The sequence below is a fragment of the Mastomys coucha genome, unplaced genomic scaffold (assembly GCF_008632895.1).
Source record: "Mastomys coucha isolate ucsf_1 unplaced genomic scaffold, UCSF_Mcou_1 pScaffold14, whole genome shotgun sequence".
Lineage (NCBI taxonomy): Eukaryota > Metazoa > Chordata > Mammalia > Rodentia > Muridae > Mastomys > Mastomys coucha.
The window spans coordinates 68,170,690-68,186,723 of record NW_022196896.1 but is presented as its reverse complement, the minus strand read 5'-3'; the positions used below and the strand labels follow the sequence as shown (position 1 = coordinate 68,186,723).

General features: G+C 46.3%; 1 protein-coding gene across 3 annotated transcripts in view; it reads right to left on the bottom strand.

Moving 5' to 3' along the window:
• Il1r1 (interleukin 1 receptor type 1) overlaps positions 1–16,034 on the bottom strand; it is an 81,320-nt gene that overhangs the window by 31,091 nt on the left and 34,195 nt on the right. Inside the window, exon 1 of one of the 3 annotated variants that reach the window (XM_031367325.1) lies at positions 15,013–15,309. The exons of 1 other annotated variant lie outside the window; for it this stretch is intronic. The gene's annotated coding sequence lies outside the window, so the exon portion shown is untranslated. Of the gene's footprint in view, positions 1–15,012; positions 15,310–16,034 lie in introns of those variants that run through there. One more of the 3 variants, XM_031367327.1, reaches the window with a different exon arrangement.

Sequence of the window (16,034 nt, the reverse complement as noted above, 5' to 3'; positions counted from 1 at the left end):
TAAACTAAAGCATATTGACACAGTAAAGCTGTGCTTATTCTTGTGGTTTGGATGGATTTTCCCTTCGCTGGGGATTTTTATATTTTGCAGATGGTCTCTGGTGAGTATGCTCCAAAGGCCTCACCAGCATGACTGTAGACAGCACTTAGCATTTCGGCTCCATGTTAAACTGCATTCCTGGTTCATGGGTCTACTTTTAAAATTCTTGCTGTTATGCGTTCATTTTACAAAATGTTGAGTTTTGTGACATTTTCATCAAATGTATGTTGTACATTGACCTTATTTAGCCTTCATTACCCTCACCTATCTCCCTACCACTCCATCTCTCCCAAGTCCCGCCTTCCCATCATGGGTTTTTGCTAAGTTCTATGCATGAAATAAAACGCATAATATCTTTGCCCGTTCCACCCATTTTTCTGAAAATGATATGACTTTGTTCTTTTTCATGACTGAGTAATGTTCCATTGTGTGTATGGAGCACATGTGTGTTAGCCATGTTGATAGACACCTAGGCTGATTCTATACCTTGGCTGTTTTAACAATATGGGCCTCTGTACCGTCTATATGGAGTGTGGCCAGATTAAGTCCTCGCCTAACCTTTTTCAGAACATGCCCATCACTTCACCTACAACCAAAGGCCTAAAACACCATCAAATCAATGCAAAGAAGAACACAAAGCTGTCAGTTTTACCTGCCACCTCTCAAGTTCCAAAGGACATAAACGTACATTACAGTCTCCTTACTGTACTTACTCCATTCTCCTTCACAGGTCTTCATGCTGACATTCGGTAAGTTCTAGCCTCTTATCTCCAGCGAGCTTTCAGAGAAACCCATTCAGGGGACCCCCAAAACCCCAATCCCAACAACAACAAACAGCAAATATTCTTGCCCCACCAGATTACCCTCTCCTGGTTGTCAACCCCACAAGGCTCCAGACCTACTAAGCATGCATTCACAAGAGACCTGGGCTCTGTGATCCTGAAGCTGCCACCTCAAGGAACACTCTCTCCCTTGACCCTAAGAGTTGGGATCCTTCACCACCAACACACCCAGTTTATTCATGATCCTGTTTGCTGCTCATGCCCAAGCTACCTCCAGCCCCTGTTCCCTGCTCAGATCAATTACAACATCAATAAAGCTCTCTATTTGAATCTCTGCCTGTGGATTTATGTTTTCTAAGAAGATCAACTGCTCAACAATCCACCTAGGTTCCCAGGGCACATAGAAGAGTCCAGCTCCCTTGCCAGACATAGGGCTACACTGTTGCTGACTCAGCTCTACTGAAATGTCCCTCCCTCCCCAGCTCACTCCATAGCAGCCTTCACCATGCGTCCCAGCTTAGTATTTAGCCACTTTCTCTTTAACCCACTCACTCCTACTGCACCAGACCTTAACACCTAGAGCTAGACCCTCCACACAGAGCTCTTGACTGGTTGCATTCTCTGGGCCTCCCTTGAAACCTGGGGCCTGCTATGTCCTAAGCATGCTCTTCTACCTAGCCTGGGCTGGGAAGCCTCCTGAAGCCAGAAATACAACTTGCTCATCCCTGTCCCGCAAAGCACAGAACCTGCACTTGAAACCCAGACGTCTGTAATAAAACCTCAAGGATGAATGCAAAAAAAAATGAGCAAAATAAACAGCTTCACCTTCAACCCAGCATTGGACCATGTCCAGAGAAGACTATGAGACTCTTTGATTTTATGAGACACTCAATGTGCCTGTATTCTTACCTGTAGCTGTAAGTAAGTGTGAAACACAGTCCTCTAACTAAGAAGACATTCGGGGAGTCTAAGTATGTGGAGGATTTAAAGATTAGCTCAGAAATGTTCTACTTGAGAAATTGCATTAGAAGGTATCCAAATGTTACAACATGCCTTTGAAAATGAAGACTGACTGGAGGCAGGTTTTTAACTAACCTACAGGACACACCCATTCAGTTCTTGTGACTGCAACCCCTGCGTCAGGATGTTGACTCTTAAGCCTGGCTTAAGCCTCAAAACCTACCCCAGAGTAGTAAGACAGCATTCCTAACATATCCTGTAACTCTGATCCTTTACCATAAAAATCGGTCATCTGCCACAATGTAGGTTAATAGCACAATCACTGTATTTACTCTAAACTAGGTTCAGAACATGAAGCAAGCCAGGAGGGCTTGACGCTTCCAGCCTGGCTTCAGACTGCCTTCTGTGAACATAGGGAGTGTCTGTCAAGTTGTCACAGTAGAAGAAAAGAAAGGAAGGAGGGCATCATGCTCCCCAATATCCACTCCTGGCTACCCACTCAGTCATTTTAGCATCAACAAGGGTGTTTATAAATAAGTCACATGGACACTGCTGGTTGCCAGTTCACTCAGGTACAAGACTGGGCTTGTTTGATTATTAGACAGAAAAAGGAAAATATGCAGGCTGCCTTTTACGGCTTATGGATAGCCTGTTGGGATTCTAGGCTAACTGCAGATGAACCATCCTTAACTATTTCAACTCCATGACCAATGACTGAAGACCACTCTCTTCCCTAGTGTTTTCTTCAGTGGTGGAGGGACAGGGGGGCAAGTTTTTCCATCAACCCTTATCCTATTTAGGGCAGGCTATGGGAAAACCCTTTGCCCAAAGCAGCAGCTGTTCTAGGTCCTTATCTGTCACTAGGACCTAGGGGTTGAATTTCCATACCAAGCTGGGATGGGTAGTGTCATGGTTTGTATATGCTTGGCCCAGGGAGGAGCACTATTAGGAGGTGTGGCCTTGTTGGAGTAGGAGTGCTTAACTCCCTCATCCTGGCTGCTTGGAAGGGAGTCTCCTCACAGCAGCCTTTAGATGAAAATGTAGAACTTTCAGCTCCTCCTGCACCATGCCTGCCTAGATGCTGCCATTCTCCCGCCTCAATGATAATGGACGGAACCTCTGAACCTGTAAGCCAGCCCCAACTAAATGTTGTCCTTTATAAGACTTGCCTTGGTCATGGTGTCCATTCACAGACACCTAACTAAGACAGGTGGTAAAGGAGTGAGGAGACCAGAAGGGAAGCTGTAAAACAAGCCCTTGAGATGACACCAACTGCCCTCCCAAGAAAAACCAACAAATGCTGGGTGTGGAGGCACACACATCTATAATCCCATCCCAGAAGCTAGGCAGGAGGATCATGAGTTTGAGTTCAACCTGGATGACACACAGCAGTTGTGCCTCCAAAACAAACAGGCAAAATAAGCCGACAAAGAAGCAAACACATATCCCCAAATACACCAACCTCTTACGTCTACAAACAACATAAGCCCCAAGGGAGAGATGACCTAGAGTAGACATTTCAGGGTCAGCAGTTAAAGACTGACCAAGCCTAGTCTCCACAAAGAGGTGGAACATTGGATAAGCTCAACCAGGCCTCAGTTTCCCCTTGTGGCACATGGAGATGATAATGGTTATCTGTCACTGAGTATGTGAGGAAGGTAAAATGAGTTGGGACATGGGAGCCATGTGTGGCAAAAGTCCCCCCTCTGCTGTCATGACAAAAACACACACTAAGATGACAAGCTTTGAAGAAAGACTTTCTGTTTCCATGCATTTCTTTCTCTGCATAGTTGTTCTAGCCCTCCAGATCAACTGTATATTGAATTGTCTACATTAGTCCTGGGCACAAAGACAGGAGTAATGATGGAGAGCCTGGTTCATGGAGCTTGGTGGCTACAGAGGAAGTGAGTAGATCTGTACTCATTCCACCAGACTGTGAGACACTGTGTGTGCACACATACACATATACACACGCATACACATACTTACACACACACACACACACACACGCACATACACGTGTGCATACACACATATACCCACTTACACACATACACATGAGAATGAAGGAAGAGGGGGCCCTAACTTGCTTGTGAGAGGGAATGAAGTTACTTAGCAATGTCTCCATTCTGGAACATATTCAAGACAGCTGCCAGGAAGTGCATGTGGAAAGATAGGGCTCAAAATGGCTACAATAGGAGGATCTCACTGAGGACTTCAGTTTGCTGATGACAAAAAATCACTTAAAGATTTAACATAGGGGGGATGGGGTGTGGCTAGATTTCCATTTCCTGTAGAGATTTTAGCCACTGTGGGCAAAATAAGCTGGAGTCAAGACTAAAGATATGGAGAACAGGTTTCTTAGTGGCCAGATGAGCAGAAGAGGGACTGAAGGGGTGCTGATGGTCATATTCTTTCAGGTGGGGCTCTAATGGCTATTCCTGGTGGTCAGTTTGACTATATCTGGAATGAACTACAATCCAGAATTAGAGGGCTCACCAGTGATCCAGATCTTGAAGCTGGAAGACACAAGTTTCCGACCTGGATTGTGAGGCATAGTGGCTATGAAAAGCTTAGGCCCAGGCAAAGTAGTTTGTGCCTTTAATCCCAGGAGACTAGGGAAGAAGATCTCTGAGTTCAGGGTCAGCCTGGGACAAGCAAGTCCCAGATCCAGGCATGGCAGTACATACCTTTAATCTGGGCCACACCTTCCACTGGAGGCCTACATAAGTGCATCAGAAGATTCACTCTTCTTCGCCTGCTTGCATTTGCTTGCCAACACATGTGTTGGAACCTACTTCTACAGAAAACCTGCTGAAACAATTAGCCTTGTGGGACTGAGCAACTACTAGATTCTTGGACTTCCTGTTCACAGCTGACCATCATTGGATTAGTTGGACTACAGTCTGTAAGTCATCACAATAAACTCCCTCAATATAGAGACATTCCATACGTTCTGTGACTCTAGAGAACACTGACTAATACAGGGGCCAAGGAGGATCGCACTCCCATCAGGGGGTTGAGATGAATGCAGACTGCTCTGACAGGACCGGAATATGTTTCCTCCAGCAGTCCAGTGCCCTTTGGAGGAGGCCAGCCATGGTTTTTCCAACCGAAATTAGGAATCTGAAGGTATAGTAAAGAGAAGAGGCCCAGAGTGTTCTAAGAGGGCTCGGACACCCTACACTGGGAACTCACTTCAATAAGAAGGTCCAGAGAAGAGGCTCAGCAATGACCTACTGTAGGACAGAAGAGCCACAGGGCCACAGGCTCTCCTTCCAATCCCAGCCTGGAGTATCCCCCACCTTGCTCTTCCCTTCTCTGCCATCAACTGTTTGAATTTGCTTCCACACACATGGGATCCACATGGTCCTTGTCTTAGTCCACCAAACTGTGTGTGCTCTGTAGTCTCAACCATCTCCCTCTCACTGCCTCCATTAAACACAAAAATAAGAACTGATGTGATAGAACACACAACTATCCCCCCAGAAATATGTGGCCAGCAAACATCTTTGTATACAAAGGGGAATTATCCAAAGACTATCTGTGGCTGAGAAGAGACAGGCTTCGATCACCCCTGAGAAAAGACCAAGGAGCCCTGTGGTGACTCAGCCTCTTACAGGAATGATCCTGCTTCTTGGGAGGGAGTAAACATCTTTAAGGGACCTGTCTACCTGGGAAAGAAGAGTATAGGCCTGTTGAACAGACAGGTAGAAAGGGCCCTAGGGCCACCAGTACCTCAAGAAAAGTCTAAAGGCATTATTCAGTCATGACAAAGCCAAATGGAGCTCAATATCCCATGGTCCTTTAGGATTTAGGACAACAAGGCAAAGGAGTCAGACTTTGACACACAAAGGGTTAAGTGGGTTAAATGCATGCACCATGTGTTCTGTTACACAGAGGGACTCAGAAGTTGATAAAATCCCTCTGGGGATGATTGTCTCTCAGTACTGATGAAATTCAAAGCTAAGTAAGGCTTTGCCACATGCCCAAAGAAAAAACTTGGAAAGGTCACTCTGAAGAGCAGGCACATTAGCTTCTTTGGGGAAAAAAAAAAAAAAAAAAAAGTGTTTTTTTCCTTAAACCAAACATCCATGTGCCCACTTCCCATATTCAGAATTCAAAATAATTTCTAAAGACCTGTGTGTGGTTGTCTTGCTGGCGTGTGCTGTAGGAATCTCGCCAGGCATTTTTCATTTCTGCAGTTTCCTCTAGCATCTTGGAGTCTATTTTTTCTACGTCTGAGTCATTTCCGTATGCTTATTAAGAGCTGGTGGGACCTTTTAATGTCCTCCACTAAAACAGACTGACCAAATCAACGCTAAACATCTGTGGTAGACTAAATACCCTAAATCCTAACTATGAGTCACCCTAGACTCGGGAGGTAGAATTCAGCATCACACTCACTGTTTGGGGGCACAGTGGCTCATCATCCCTGGACACATTACAGTACAAAATCCAAGAGAACAGTCAGGAATTTCTCCCCCACAGTCCCCAGGAGCCTCCAAAAATGGCTATAGCTGACGGAAACCACAGAGGAAAATGCCAAAGGGAGGATCATAAAATGTGAAGTAGGAAAGATGGACAATTGTGTGCATCTGGGGACCTTCTACCAAGAAGACTCCCCCCGTTCACTCCAACCCACTCTGCTTTCCACCTGAAACCCCCTTTAAATGGCTTCACTCTTTCGGCTTCTTACCCATGATTGGAGCACCAACACTGCAGCTATATCATCACTATTCCTGAGAAATACTGTCCAAGCCAGGAGCTCTCCTTATGTATTTTTTTTTTAAAGGATACTTCAGTCTCTAGCTCAGAGCACCTGGCTCACCCCCACCTCTGTCTTGATTCTGGGGATGGATACAGATTATCCAGATTCCAGGGTTCTGTTACAGCAACAGATGCAGCCTGGCATAGTGCTAGACTCGGGTCGAGAAGCATCAGTGTGAAATAAATCCCCACTTCATAGTTAGTGTCTTGGCTGCTGCTCCTAAGTACCTGTGCTACTCTGCCCCACCATGCATCTCTTCAATCCTCCCTAGCCCCAGGGAGACTTGTGAGGGCTCTGAGGTAACCAATCAGACACTGGCCTTGAGCACTCACACACACCCGTTCCCCATAGCCCAGGACAAGTTACACAGCATCGCATGGTACAACATGCAGGTGCCTCAGACAGTTCAGGCAGCTCCCCAGTGATTGGCCTTCCCTACCAGAGATGGGAGAAAGCAGGACAAGATCAGCCTGCCCCTATATCCCTGTGAGCAGGGAGCCATACTCCACAATGTGCATCGGCCAGGTGCACGGTAAGTACTAGTGGAAGAGAGGTGGGGGGATGGAAGGAATCCCCCACCCACCATCTTTGAAGTCCACATGAGCAGGCTGTTACAAAGCCAGGACACCTCTTACTCAGTCTCTTCCACAAGCATCCACCTGTCTTTCCCTGTGTCCACTGTTAGGAGTCCTCACAAGCCCCTCAGTAGATGCAGCCATCTAAACTAAACAAACTATTGTTTACAGATTATCCAAATTCCAGTGTTCTGTTTCAGCAACAGATGCAGCCTAATGTAGCACTAGACTCAGATTGAGAAGCATCAATGTGAAGTAAAGTATGAAAAAAAATGGAAAATAAGAGCAAGAATCAATATAACCATTACTGACTCCCAACAAAAGCCCCTTCTCAGAAGGGTGGTGGCCAGGACAAGAGCTTCGAAGGAAGGACAAGCTACCAACAAGTGGGAGTGAGCTGGTCCTCATCCCAGGGTCAGAAAGGAAAGAGGCAATGCCTTTCTGTCATTCTGCAAGAGCTACCTTGCCCAATGCAAGCACAAGGGTAGTGATAGCTGCGGGCCCTCGACATATTCCTCGAGGCCCATTCAGGCCTGAAGAGAATATTTTTCTTGTATGTGGCCATACTGAATCTATTAGAGAGTTTCTTATGAATGAGAAATTTCCCATGAACTTGAAGAATTCTCTTCCTCTTCCTGAGGAATTCCCCAACACTGTGAATCCTGCCTTCCAGAACAGAAGCTAGACAGGGTGCTGTGAGAGGTACTGCAGACACCCATTGTGTGGGTCCACCTCAGAGGAAACTCCTAAGTGCTGCTGGGGGAAGCCTGTCCTGGAGCTGGGAACTCAGTGCACAAAGATAGGCTGTGCTGGCCCTATAGTAGGATCTTCCTAGAACAGGTCCAACAGTAGCCCGTAGTTACCCCTCCTGTCTCCAGCCAGTTCTTTCCACATTATAAGGGGATGTGAGTGTATCTCAAATTGACACCATAATCCATACATGTGGCTACATTCCTATCTATACAGCCCTGCCAGGACTGCATGGCAGCCATATTGGAAGTAAAGTCCCCCAAAGCACCCAAGATAGACTTTGGCAGCCATGGAATCGGAGTCTGGGGAGTTGAGTAAAGAATTCCAGGGTACCCAAGACCCTGAAGCTTGATCAAGAGGCAAGTGCTGGCGGTCCAGTCTCTAGTGGGCCTATCCTTTAGGCCTTCTAGACTCTTGTCTGACAGGGAACATTCTGGTGAGCTGCAAGGTAGACCTGTACAAATAATGGACTTGGGGGAATTCTAGAGGAAATTCTAAGGAAGCCAACCTCAATAGAAACCCAGAGAGTGAGTATAAATCAAGACTAAGTTCTTCCTCCTTCCAGGGATCTGTTGGAGCCAACTTCCAAATCTGAAATTTATAAAGGAAATTTTAACCATGTTTAGTCTATCATCTATCCATTCATCTAGCTATTGTCTACCCATCTATCATCTATCATCTATCTATAATCTATCATCAATCTTTCTTTCATCTATCATCTATTTATCTATCTATAATCTAGCATCTATCTATTTTTCATTCTATCTATCATCTATCTCTAGCCTATCATCTATCTATCTATCTATCTATCTATCTATCTATCTATCTACCTACCTACCTATCTAACTGCTATGACAAACTGCTTGACAGCAAGCAACTTAAAATGAACAGAAATTAATTTGGCTCATAGTTCTGGGGTCTGAGATCATGGTGCCAGAATTTGTGTGTGTTTGTGTGTGTGTGTGTGTGTGTGTGTGTGTGTGTGTGTGTGTGCTGTGTGTGCTGTGTATGTATATGTGTGTGTGCATGCTGTGTGTGTGCTGTGTATGTGTCTGTGTGTGTGTGTGTGCTGTGTGATCCATAGAAGAATGTGGAAAACAGAATGTGGGAGGACAAGAAAGGGCAAGAATGAGCAAGCAGGAGAGGGCTGCACTCACTCCTGTAAAACCCCCACTCCTGCAAGAATGAACTCACTTCCCAATACTGACATTAATCCATTCATGGGAACAGGGCCTTAAGACCTAATTGTCTCTGAGGTTTGCCTCACACAACCGTATTGGAGATTATGTCTCCCACCTGTGAACTCTTCTGACCACACTCAAACCACAGAACACATATTCCACATTCCTGTCCTCATCCCTACATGCCTGCCATCCAAAGCAATGCCTCATAGTGCTCCAGCATTTGTAACCCATCTGTAGCCTCTCACCCAGAAATATGTGTAGACTTAGTGTATGGAGAAAGATTTAGAAAATTCAGCTCCCATTAACTTGGTCATAATTGAGAAAAACTGAGAGTTTAAGCATGTACCCCAGCTTATGAAGTACCACCGCCTACATGTCTACTAGAAGTTGGTAGAAATGTAAAGAGTGGGATTTGGTATTAAACTAAATTCCCCAATGATGGTGGTGATGCTCCCCAGGCATCCCTTTGTTATAGATACATTCAACTAGCTACTCAATAGTTGACAGCCTTAAGACCATAAATGTCAGTGTGACAGGGACGGCTGAAAGGACTGCACAAGGCTGCTACACCATTGGCTATAGAAACCACAGCACAATTCTGTACTTACAGGACCCCTTGCTTCTAAAACCAGAATGGGCACATTCCCAAGGAAATCTACAGATACACAAGGGACTGGACTCTAATCCCATTGGGTTCATCAGTTTTATCCAAAGAGATCTAGGAAGGGAGTTGTCTCCATATGGAAACAAAGGTGAGTGTGCCGCTGAAGGGAAAGGAAAGTCACCTCCAAGATCTCTTCCAGGGAAAATTAAGAGGCATCAGACAAACAGACCGCAAGCTAAGCTGTGTTGTGGTTCCAGGGTGGGTGCTCACTTTAGATTTCTCCTTCAGTCCTTATGCTGAATGTCTAAGTGCTATCTCAGTACATGCCCCTTATCAACTTATGATTCCTAATCATGAGAAATGAAGCATCAGGGCCACAAACTTAAACCCTCAGGATAAGATAGAGAGCATCTGACACTAACTTCTAGAAAGTCCGTGGACTAGAAAGGTCCTAGGCTCAGAAATGAGGGAGTGGGGACACACGATCTAACTGGTGTCTATTCTGCAGAGATTAGTAACACACAGTGTCACATACAGACATTCTAACCCTGGTAACCACTAGAGAAACAGCTGTACAGAACTATGAGCAAGAAAGCCTCAGACACAAGAAGGGACCAAAGAGACTCACATCTTAAAAACCCCAATGAGCATTGAGGCCTTCAATTTTCAATCATAGTACATTGATTTCACTTATTTACCCACACGAAAAGGGGAAGGAAGTATCCATTTTTTTACCACAGAGGATGCAGAAAGATGAAGATAAGGTAAAAAGCTGCCAAACTGGCTTCATGTGCTACTATGAAAAGTCAACACTCAGCTATATAAGGCTTAAAGCTATAAGATGGCCCATTTCAACGAAGGCACATGGATTTAAGGGCAAAGGGGGAAAGTAAAGCAGAGACATGGCTGCTGTCGCAAGAAACTACAATTAAGACTAGGTCGGTGGTGTGAGAAGAGCTTTGACTCTTAGCTGTGGATCTCCAGAAGCTGCAGCAGTGCTCTCCCTTAGAATTTCCACTGTTTTCTCTTCTGTGGTGTTTAACTGAGGAAACATCTATAGAGTGGAACATAGAAGCCTTGGGTGCTCAGTTCCACAAGCTGTAGGTACCAGGAATAAATATATATTTTCCATTCCATCAAATTCCTTTGTGCTCCTCACTAGCCACCTCGGTGAATCACCCAGTATTCTTATCTCTACTGCCACCTCTACACCCGATCCCATCCTAACAGCTAGTGTCTATACTATCCACCCCTACAGTTTATCTACTACTGCATGGGCTATGCCAGGCTCCACACCCACACAAATGCTTTAATGCTAACAATCATGCAGTGAAGCCAGTAGTTGTCAACATAGTTGGCAGGGCCCCTGGGCCAGCATTCCAGAAACTTTACAGAAAGGAAACTTGAGGAGCTAGTGAGTGTGTGTGGTTGACATTGTGTCAAGAATCCCAGTGCCTTAGATTCCTTCCTCAGGCTAGGCTCCAGAAAATGGCAAAGTCTTCCCTCATGGGGCCAAGTGTGGATGCTGACAGTGTGTTCAGAACATGCCCGTCGTAGCTTTCTCCCCTCTGGATGTTTACAGCCTGATGACTGCTCTTCTTCAGAGAAGGATTCTACCGAGATCAGTGAGCCTTGCCTCCATGCTCAGCTACATACAATAACCCTTCCTCCTTGTGTATCTGTATATAATAAATCCTGTCTCCTTGTACAGTTGTACATGGTAACTCCACCTCTCTGTATGACTATATATATATATATATATATATATATATATATATATATATAATAAACACACTGAGCTTCCCAGGTGATGGGGCTTCTCCATCATCAGAGAATACCAGCTTTTCTGTATGTAAGTCCCTTCTGTGTATTCTGTATATTCTGTCCCTTCTCCATTGCTTCCCCCGGTAGGGTTAAGTCCCTAGAGACAGGTAGGATGTGGTGGCAGGGAACACTTTAGGTGACAGTCAAATTCTAGAATCTGGAACAACTCAAGGCAGTCCGGAATGTAAAGAGTTGACTCTTGTTCTTCATGAGCACCAGGTGTCCCCCAGACCCAGCAACAGAAAATATTTTGCTGTTTTGAGCTTAACCCCTGACTCCACTCCACATTTATAGAAAATGCAGAGTTGGCATGACTCCCATACATACTGAAAGGCTTAGAGAGGTTTATACCTGCTATGGCAACTAGAAGGTTCACCTCTGACTGCATTGAGACCTTGACTTGAGTCAAGATCAGGTCTACATGTGACCACTAGCTCATCTGTTTCCCCCCTGAAGACTTATGTTTGAGACCATGCTATTCTCTGGTCAACTTATATAAAAGGCAGCATAGCCTTACCCTAAGAACTGACATGCTGAAATGAGTTTAATAAAAGTGCTTTTACATCTTCTTTACGTTTAGGCATCAGATTGCTGTTTTTAAATGGTAGTACATCTAGATTTAACTATATCATTTTGGATCTGCAAACAGGTTGTTTAAAAATATTTACACAAAAATATTGAGTAATCGGCAGGGTAAGATTCTCTGACTGAAAGGACAGCGGCTCACCTTTCACTTCATCCCCTGGAAGACATTGCTGTACTTTCAGGTGACCTGGGTTCTTGAGTTGTGGTGGCCAGATATGCAGAGTCAGCCTCTGGAGACACCTTCTATCAGCTCGAAGCTATGCTGTGGTTCCTAACCTGTACTTGCAGAACAGGTTAACTCCAGAGGCCTATGTCTTGCTCTTCCTGCCCCTTTAATGAAAAAGTTTCTACCTGACTTTACATCAACTTCATTTTCCCAAGTATTTCACGTTTACCTTGAAGATACTAACAGCTGGGCCTTTCCGGATCACTTTTAACATTCTATTTTCTGAGTTTTTTTTCTCTCATTCTTTTTTAATTTATGACATCTTATAAATCCCTTTCAAAACAGGTGAGACAGAAAAATGTCTCAATCACTCTGTCGCATGTATGCCGACGGACACACAGGAGGAAGGACAGCTTAGAAACCAAAGGGACGGGGGACTTGGAAAATCTCCAGTGACTCTCCACACTTGGTGACAGTTCTCTTCGACAGGGACCCCCCTTCCCACTCTTGCACTGGGTGTGGCTAGGAATCTGGCACTTCCGGAGGCCCCAGCAGGCAAGCAAGCAGAGGAGAGTGAAGCTGCTAGCTCTGCAGATCCTTCTCCTGTATCGCTAACCACCACGCCGCAACCACAGAGAGAGGGAAATGCAAACCAAGTGCCAGCATTAAATAACAACACCTGGGGAAGGTCATGGCCAATGAGTCAGGGCCCTGATAAGCTCTCTGCTTTGAAGTGGCAGGTTCAACATAGATCTATCATACAGTATCAGACCCCTGAGCATCTACGCTCTTCCCCATCCTGTATGCCACAGCTGTCTCACAGCAATGGTCTGCCTTTGCGCTGCCCATCAACAAGCTAACCCCTCTACAGCATCTCTGACCGCAGCTGAGTAGACACTTTCTGTTGGTCCCTCCCATCCTCAGGTTTCCAATCCATCCTGGTTCTCTTGCACCACTGGCCTGCGAGTATATCTCAGGATCCCTGCCCTTCCTTAGAAAGCCCGCTGAGCTGCATGTATGACTGCTTTCTCCGCACCCTCTCTATGGCATCCTATAGAGCAGTCAGACCCACAGGCTTTGCACAGAGGTAAATTTCAAAGTACTCTCTTGGAAAAAAAGAGCCTCCTGGTATTCTATGACTTGCCAAAAGGTATTCTATGACTTGCCAAGAGGGCCTATGCATGAGAAGATGATGGGGATTTTGATTTATTTACTTCACTTTCCCTTGTACTTCCTCCAGTGCCTGGCGCATAGTAACGTTCAGTGAGTATGTTTGGTAAAATGAGTAAAGCTAATGTTAAGCAGTCTCACCAGGATGCAGACTTAGCAGATGTTACAAGCCTCAGGAGTGTTAAGAGCACTCTCCTGCCACATTACAACATGGGGCTTCAGCAGAGCCAAGGTTGTGTGAGAATTTAGAACAAATGGCTTTTACTGAACTGCACACTGGCCACCCAAGACTGAGCCTACTGGCAAGTACTTACTGCGACGCACCAGAATGACAGCCAGCCCAGACTGAAAACAAGTCAGAGTCCAGGTACCTCCCCATCAGATCCCATCTCAAGTACCTCCCCCATCAGATCCCATCTCAAGTACCTCCCCCATCAGATCCCATCTCAGGTACCTTCCCCATCGGATCCCATCTCAAGGGACATGACGCTTCCACTTAGCTCAGGAGTTAGTTTGAGATGTGTCTGTATATTATTAAATAAAATAATGTGTAGGATATTAAGAAATTAGAGGGAATCAAAAAAAGAAAAGGATGCCAGCAGCTGCTTGGTAAGTTAAGAGGGGGAAGAGGTAGTACTTGTCTCCAGCACCAGGCTGACTCCTGGAGCTCACAGCCATGGAGTTCCATGTGGTATATCCACACACCCAGAAGACTGGCATTAAGTGAGGATGACTCGGGCACCAATTCCAATGACAGATAGACTTCATCTCTTCTTTATCGTGGCTCCAGTAGCCCCACTGATGAAACTCTGTCTCAATTCCTAGGCTGTTCCTTGGGTCAGAATGATGGGATATTCCCACTTAGTGAACATCACAAGCCGTACAGAGAGCTAGCCTGGTAGGAAGGTAAGTCTACCTGCCTTTCCTGGCAGCCTCTCTCGTTCAACCTGCACCACTACCCCAAGGGGACTTGAAGCCTAGAGGGTGCCAGTCCTCAGACAAGATAACTTCTAAGCCACCTGCTTTAGCAAGGTGATCTTGGCATCTCACCCACAGGACTTCTGGGAGGACAAAGGGCGGTAAGAATAAGGGGCCCTGTAAAGAGCCAAGGGCTGTGAGTGTTTGTAAATAATGCATCTATATTCCCCAGGATCAGCCTGTCTGGAGAGAGGAGATATCCCATCAGGGGGATTAAGGAATCTACCTCTTGCCTCATTAAGACCTCTTTTCTGAGTCTAAACCTCTAAGAGGAACACTCCTGAACACGTTAGTTATATTTGGCTGGATCTCAAGGCCTGGGAGCAAGTTACTCAAGGGAGACTCACCTACCTAGGGCAAACTTAAAGAGAGTTGGGCAAGTTCCCCAAACACACACACACATTTAAAGAGAGTTGGGCAAGTTCCCCAAACACACACACACACACACACACACACACACACACACACACAGCGCACGCCCCGAAAGGAAAAAGGACTGAACTGTCATCACCTTTATCCTAGATCCACAGAGAACGCTGACCTGCTCGCTACCGAGAGTAACTTAAGAAGGGCATTCGTCTGAGGCCTGGCCACTCCATTTCAGGAACTCTAGTTTTCTCCTACCTGGGCGTGCCCGGGTGCCCCAGTGGGGATGCTCAGCAATCCCGTAGCTCTGAGCAAAACCGTCCAGGCCCGGAGCAACCGGAGCCCTGGGAGCCTCACAAGCGCTGCTCCGGCGCGCTCTTGGGGGTCACATTCCTTCTGCTCGTGGGGCAGGCGGGCACCAGCTGGGTTCCCGCCCTTCTCGGTCGGCGCCGCACTCCCAGGCGGCTCCCAGCGCCCCGCACAAGCTCCGGACTCTCAAGCCTCACGCTGCTACCACTTGGAGCCGCCCGCGGGGGTGTGCAATAGGCGGAGACTGCAGGCCAGCGTCCTCAGCCTCGAGCTCGAGCTCGCTGGCCTGGTGCCCATGCCCCGCCCTGGGAGCCGGATAAGTTGGGCTGTGGAGTTCCTCCCAGGCATCCCAGAGTCTCCACATCCCTGCAGAGCATTCCAGGGTCTCTGTATTCCTCCGGGAGTGGAGGCAATGGGGGTTTCTGCGTCCCCGTGAAGCATTGGAGGGTCACTGCATCTCCTTGGGGGCATTCTGAGGTACCTGCATCCTTGCCAAGTGTCCCAGATTCCAGGAAGAGTGGCTCCGATTCCCAGATAGCTTGGTTCCTCTGAGCAGCCTCTGTGTTCCCACCCAAACCAAAATTAGCTGGGACAACTTACCTCTACATCGCAACCAGACTGTGCCACCTAACTAAGATCTGAGCTGGTGACCCACTGGGTATCAGACCCTGAGGCAAACACAGGTCAGCACAGCTTCTGGATCCCAGTACTGTGTGCCTCAGACTGGCTTTGAGAACTTAGCCGAGTCACAAAGTTTACAATACCTTGATTTCCTCTTTTGGTGTAAAGGCCCGCAGACTTTATAGGTAGGAGGAGTTAAAGTTAAAGAGTTCTGGCAAAGAGTTGATCCCTCATAGGCTTTATACCTGGTTGCTTTACTGCTGTCTGCCAGGCTGAAAAACAGGTCCTCTTATCATAACCCAATTAACTGTAGGACTTGCTATGGAAAGGAGAATTCCAGAGTTCTCAGA